Below are 6,866 nucleotides of genomic sequence, written 5' to 3' on the forward strand. Positions count from 1 at the left end.
TAACTAAATAAAAACATTTACATAATGTACAGAAATGGTAATATTTTAACAAATAAATGGATTTTACATAATTCATTAAAGTTCATTCACTACTTGCAGTAGCTGCACTGGTTTCTTTTGAGTCTGTTGTACAGGGTGATTCAAAAAGAATACCACAACTTTAAATATGTGTATTTAATGAAAGAAACATAATATAACCTTCTGTTATACATCATTACAAAGAGTATTTAAAAAGGTTTTTTTTTCACTCAAAAACAAGTTCAGAGGTGTTCAATATGGCCCCCTCCAGACACTCGAGCAATATCAACCCGATACTCCAACTCGTTCCACACTCTCTGTAGCATATCAGGCGTAACAGTTTGGATAGCTGCTGTTATTTCTCGTTTCAAATCATCAATGGTGGCTGGGAGAGGTGGCCGAAGCACCATATCCTTAACATACCCCCATAAGAAAAAATCGCAGGGGGTAAGATCAGGGCTTCTTGGAGGCCAGTGCTCTGTCACGGGCTGCCTGGCCACCGATCCATCGCCTCGGGTAGTTGACGTTCAGGTAGTTACGGACAGGTAAGTGCCAATGTGGACTCTCCATACAGTTGATTGTGGAATTTGCAGCTCTCTGCTAGCTCTGCGAGTCGATTTTCCTGGGCTGCGAACAAATGCTTGCTGGATGCGTGCTACATTTTCATCACTCGTTCTCGGCCGTCCAGAACTTTTCCCTTTGCACAAACACCCATTCTCTGTAAACTGTTTATACCAACGTTTAATACACCACCTATCAGGAGGTTTAACACCATACTTCGTTCGAAATGCACGCTGAACAACTGTCGTCGATTCACTTCTTCCGTACTCAATAACACAAAAAGCTTTCTGTTGAGCGGTCGCCATCTTAGCATCAACTGACGCTGACGCCTAGTCAACAGCGCCTCAAGCGAACAAATGTACAATTAAATGAAACTTTATAGCTCCCTTAATTCGCCGACAGATAGTGCTTAGCTCTGCCTTTTGTCGTTGCAGAGTTTTAAATTCCTAAAGTTGTGGTATTCTTTTTGAATCACCCTGTATTTCACCTGCCACTGAGTAGAAGCAATGATCTGATAAGGATGACACTAGGATTTCACAAAAAAGTGTGAACAATGGCATAATTTTAACATATGTGTAAGACGTTTTAAAATTGTATAGCACTATTCGTAGAAGGTTTTAAAAGCCAGTGCCCCTACTCACTAGATATGAATCTTTTCCTTTTGTCTTGTATCATGGTCATGGATATTAAAGATTTTATTTATGTCTCTTACATTATTTCTAGCATATTACAAAATTTCTAGTATGTGCATACAGAGACATGAGATGACTGATGAGGTTAGAAACAAGGGTTTGAAAGAAGCTGTTGGTCGAGCATGTTGCATTGATCTTACTGTTCTTTTCAAGTTAAGAAAATAACTGAACTAGGTTCTGTGTTATCCCAGAATATCTGTACAATAGAGTGCTGTGTAATCAGGTAAAGCTGGCAATTTGGGAAGTATGACAACTTGTTTTAACAGAGAACAAACATAGACCTTACTGTATTTCATTGTGCGTTCCATTTACTTTCTTCATATGTGCATGCTTTTTGGAGTCATTTTGAAGTGATATGCCTAAAATGTTCGTTTCCAAATGGGATGTAATTTTGTTGGTCTTTACTGTAAAACAGGTTGGAAGCATCACTTTCAAAATGACAATTAAGTACCAATAATTTTCTTTTATCAGTAGATTTGTTTATGACTCAAGATTTAGGTCTAGGTTGATTATACAGTATATAGGAGAAAGAGGATTGGCCTCATAATGGACCCTGAGGAACATCTTTTCTTTACAGTATCTTCAAATTGATCTAGTGGGTCCTCTTCCCCCCTCTGAAGACTACAAATAGATAGGGTGTTCTTTGAGAGTTGTTAGGCATATTTTCTCTTGTGTCTAAGCACTGTATGTTTGCAGTATTTTGCATTGTGTATCTGGGGTCAGCCCAAATAAATAGTGATCACTGGGTGTGTCAGGTGTAGCCTAATGTGGGCAAAAATTGTGGTTTGTTTCCAGTTACAGACAAAAGAATTTTTAAAGCAGAATTTTATGTGCCCATTCGATAGAGTGGTGCCAGATTAGTCCAGTGTGATACTTATTTCATCAATTTTTATTAACAGGGACAGTAAAACTGTAGCTAAGAATAACCAGCACTTAAGCAACTACAGCATTCCCCTGGCTGCTACCGCTAAGCATGAAACACTATTGAATCACTGCTGGATAGCTGTTCATTCTTCATTTTTTACTGCCCCAGTTAACACATGTTGATAAAACAAATATCGGAATACACTAATGTGTGAATGCTCTATCAAATAGGCACATAAAATTGCTATTTAAAAATAATTTTGTTTGTAATGGGAAACAAATTGACACTTGCTGTTGACTGTGGGTGTCGCATGAAGGATGGGATGAGCAGGAATTGAAGGGGATGACTCCAGCTACACAATGCAGAAACTAAATAGCAAATATCTGTTGAAACACCAGGGAAAATGTGTCTGACAACTCTTAGGACATGCACTCACTATATTCACAGCAGTGTGCAGATGCACGCAGTGGGCAGAGCCAGTTACAAAGAGGGACATATTGCTGAGATGATTACTACAATGTTTGTTGGGGCCTGGTTTGCAAATTTTTACACATCACTATAGACCAGTCTTTTCAGAAAACTATCAGAATTGCACAGTTTACATCACCATGACACCACAAGCTACCATCTGGCAAGCAAACAGTAGCATGTTTGAGAGAAGGCACCACACTTTAAACGCAGCCCTAAAGTGCCACAATAATGTCTGGACTCAACTGTTGCCTCACTTCCTGCTAGGACTTCAAACCTGACCTCAATTCCTCATCAGCACAGATGTTCTACAGTGGATTCTGTGCATCCTAGCAGACTTCCTTGCCCTATCACCATTGCCAGGTGAGGCCCAGCTTCTCCATATGATACAACTGTGTGATCATGTAGCAGTGATGCATCACCCTCCTGTGTTGTGCCAGGGACCTCTCTTGGTCTTTGTGCATAAGCACTAGCAGACAGCTCTCAGGTCATGCTTCCTGCTCTGGGCACTTCACGATTCTATGCCGATATCATCCAAAACAGCAACTGCACCAAAGTCTCTATCAAGCATAATTTTGGTAAACATTTCTGGAAAGCAGTGATCAATAAATTGTTATATTTTGACTAAAGTTCAGTCTTGATCACGTCATGTATGTTTTAATGATACAGGTGACCGGTTTCGGTTATTTCTATAAAACCATCATCAGACCCTGGCTCCTTTATGACGGTAGGCAGAGCTCTCCTCGCTGCTACTGATGGAAATATATTGGATCTAATGGCAACAAATAGACCTGATGTTTTTGAGGACATCAGCATCGAAACTGCTGCCAGTGACCATGGTGCGGTTGTGGCAACAGTGATTACCAAAGTACAACTAAAACAAGCAGAAAGATATATATGTTCAGTAAACTAGCTAAAAAATCAGTAGTGTCATATCTCAGTGAGGAACTTGAAACTTTCAGCACAGACCAGGAGCATGTTGAGGACATCTGGCTCAAGTTTAAAAGAATAGTTGACCATGAATTGGAGAGATACATACCCAGTAGAACAGTTCTTAATGGGAGGGAAACGCCATGGTATACAGTCACTGTAAAGAAAAGAAACTATTAAAGAAAGAGAGATTACTGCGTAATGGGCTATAAGCAGAGAGATGCTGAATGAAACACGTTTGGCTGTCAAGAGAGCAGTGTGTGATGCCTTCAGTGACTACCATAGCAGAATATTGTCAAGTGACTTTTCATAGAAACCAAAAAAATTCTGGTGATATATAAGAGCTATTAGTGGCACCAAAGTTAATGTCCAGTCCCTAGTGAATGAGACAGGAAATTAAATTCAGGGCAGGAAAGAAAAAGCTGAAATGCTTAACTCCATTTTCAAATGTTCCTTTACAAAAAAAAAACCAGGAGAATGGCCCCCCTTTAATTCTCGCACCACTGAAAAGACGAATGAAATAAGTATTTGTGTCAGTGTCTTGAGAAACAGCTGAAATTGTTAAAATTTTACAAAGTTCTGGGGTCCAATGGAATCCTTGTCAGATTCTATACTGAATTTGTGGCTGCATTAACCCCTCTTCTAACTATAATCTGTCATTGATCCCCAAAACAAAAAACTGTGCCCAGTTCTTGGAAAAGGGCACAGGTCATAACCATCTACAAGAAGGGTAATAGAAGTGATCCACAAAACTACCATCCAATATGTTTGACATTGATTTGTTGTAGAATCTTAGAACATATCATGAGCAGAAACATAATGAGGTCTCTGGAACCAAATGACCTCCTCAATGCCAACGAGCATGGATTTTGAAAACATCTATAACGTCAAACCAAACTCGCACTTTTCTCACGTGACATACTGAAAACTTTGGATCAAGGCAATCAGTTCGCAGCTCATGGTCTAGCGGCTAGCGTTGCTGTCTCTGGATCTCGGGGTACCGGGTTCGATTCCCAGACGAGTTGGGGATTTTCTCTGCTCAGAGGCTGTGTGTTTGTGTTGTCCTCATCATTTCATCCTCATCCATGAAAGTGGCTAGATTGGTCTGTTGAAAGATTGGGACTTTGTATGGGCGCTGATGACTGCACAGTTGAGCACCACACAACCCAGTCATCATCATCATCATCATCATTATCATCATCATCAAGGCAATCTGGCAGATGCTGTATTTCTTGATTTCTGAAAACCTTTTGGCTCAGTACCACACCTACACTTATTGTCAAAAGTACAATCATGTGGGATATCAAGTGAAATTTGTGACTGAATTGAGGACTTTTTGGTATGGAGGTCACAACGTGTTATCCTGGATGGAGAGTCATCATCAGATGTAGAAGTAACTTCGGTTGTGCGTCAGGAACTGTGTTGGGACCCCTGCAGTCTGTTTTTTATATTAATGACATTGCAGACAATATTAACAGCAAAAACAGGCTTTTTGCAGATGATACAGTTATCTGTAATGAAGTACTATCTGAAAGAAGCTGCATAAATGAAACTTCCTGGCAGATTAAAACTGTGTGCCCGACCGAGACTCGAACTCGGGACCTTTGCCTTTCGCGGGCAAGTGCTCTACCAACTGAGCTACCGAAGCACGACTCACGCCCGGTACTCACAGCTTTACTTCTGCCAGTACCTCGTCTCCTGCCTTCCAAACTTTACAGAAGCTCTCCTGCGAACCTTGCAGTCCTGCAAGGTTCGCAGGAGAGCTTCTGTAAAGTTTGGAAGGTAGGAGACGAGGTACTGGCAGAAGTAAAGCTGTGAGTACCGGGCGTGAGTCGTGCTTCGGTAGCTCAGTTGGTAGAGCACTTGCCCGCGAAAGGCAAAGGTCCCGAGTTCGAGTCTCGGTCGGGCACACAGTTTTAATCTGCCAGGAAGTTTCATATCAGCGCACACTCCGCTGCAGAGTGAAAATCTCATTCTAGCTGCATAAATATTCAGTCAGATCTTGATAAGACTTTAAAGTGGTGCAAAGATAGGCAACTTGCTTAATGTTCAGAAATGTGAAACTGTGCATTTCCTGAAATGAAAAAAAAGTAGTATTCTATGACTATAATATCAATGAGTCACCATTGGAATTGGCTAACTCATACAAATACCTGGATGCAACACTTTTTAGGAATATGAGGTGGAAGTATCATACAGGTTCAGTTGTGGGTGAAGTGTGGGGTAGACTCTGGTTTATTGGCAGAATACAGGGGAAGTGCAATCAATTTACAAAGGAGACTGCTTACAAATCACTCGTGCAACTGGTTCTAGAATATTGCTCAAGTGTGCGGGACCTGTACCAATAGGACTAACAAGGGATATTGAACTGAGAAGAGCAGCACAAATGGTCACAGGTTTGCTTAATCCATGGGAGAATGTCACAGAGATACTGAAGGAAATGAACTGGAAGACTCTTGAAGAGAGACATATCCTGAGGAAGTCCATTAACAAAGTTTCAAGAACTGTCTTTAAATGACGACTCTAGGAACATACTATAATCCCCTACATATTGCTCACATAGGGATCATGAAGGTAAGATTAGAATAATTACTGCATGCACAGAGGCATTCGAATAATCATTCTTGTCATGTTCCATATGTGAATAGAACAGGAAGAAACTCTAAAAACTGGTGAGGTGGGACGTATCCACTTCCATGCAGCTGATGGTGGTTTGCAGATGTAGATGCAGATGAAGAAAGCTAAACAAATACTAACTCTTCATGCAAAACACCAACAAAATATGAAAATCTAGATCTTTACTGGTTTTTATTAAAAAGTATGATATTTCTTAATTTAATGGAAAATAAAATGTAACAATAAAATTTTGTAACCAAATATTGCATAGTGTGTAATCAGTGCCAATTACAGTCAAATGAAACAAATGTAATTTATAGGATAATTATCTTTTTAAAAATTAAAACTCAAATGGTGTGTGCAGGTATTACTGAAAACATGGAAAAACATGAAGCATAAATAAAAATTCCCACAGAATATATCGAACCCGTAGGTTCCTTTTGTGAACATCAGACAGCCTGTTCTACGTAGTTTTCAGAGAAGGCATTTAGACTTAGCAAAGTTTCACAGGATGTCTTATCACATTCACCACTAATAACACCGTAACTTTCAAAATTAATTGTTAAATGATTTAACTCTCCACCAGTGATTATAGTATGATTGGTGAACTTCCGTACAAGGGAACTGAGGTGTTCTCTACAGTTTTTTGTTACATAAGGAGTTGAGTCTGGTGAGTGATAGAATGATTCAATAATCATTTTACGCCCACCCCTGAT

General features: G+C 39.9%; 2 non-coding genes across 2 annotated transcripts; one reads left to right on the top strand and one right to left on the bottom strand.

Annotated features, from left to right (window-relative positions):
• Positions 1-5,108: 5,108 nt before the first annotated feature.
• Trnas-cga lies at positions 5,109-5,183 on the bottom strand. Its single transcript has one exon. It is a non-coding gene; the product is annotated as a tRNA-Ser (tRNA).
• Positions 5,184-5,369: 186 nt separating this feature from the next.
• Positions 5,370-5,444, top strand: Trnas-cga. The gene has a single exon. It is a non-coding gene; the product is annotated as a tRNA-Ser (tRNA).
• Positions 5,445-6,866: the final 1,422 nt, after the last annotated feature.

This window comes from Schistocerca piceifrons, chromosome 9 (genome assembly GCF_021461385.2).
Source record: "Schistocerca piceifrons isolate TAMUIC-IGC-003096 chromosome 9, iqSchPice1.1, whole genome shotgun sequence".
Taxonomy (NCBI): Eukaryota; Metazoa; Arthropoda; class Insecta; order Orthoptera; family Acrididae; genus Schistocerca; species Schistocerca piceifrons.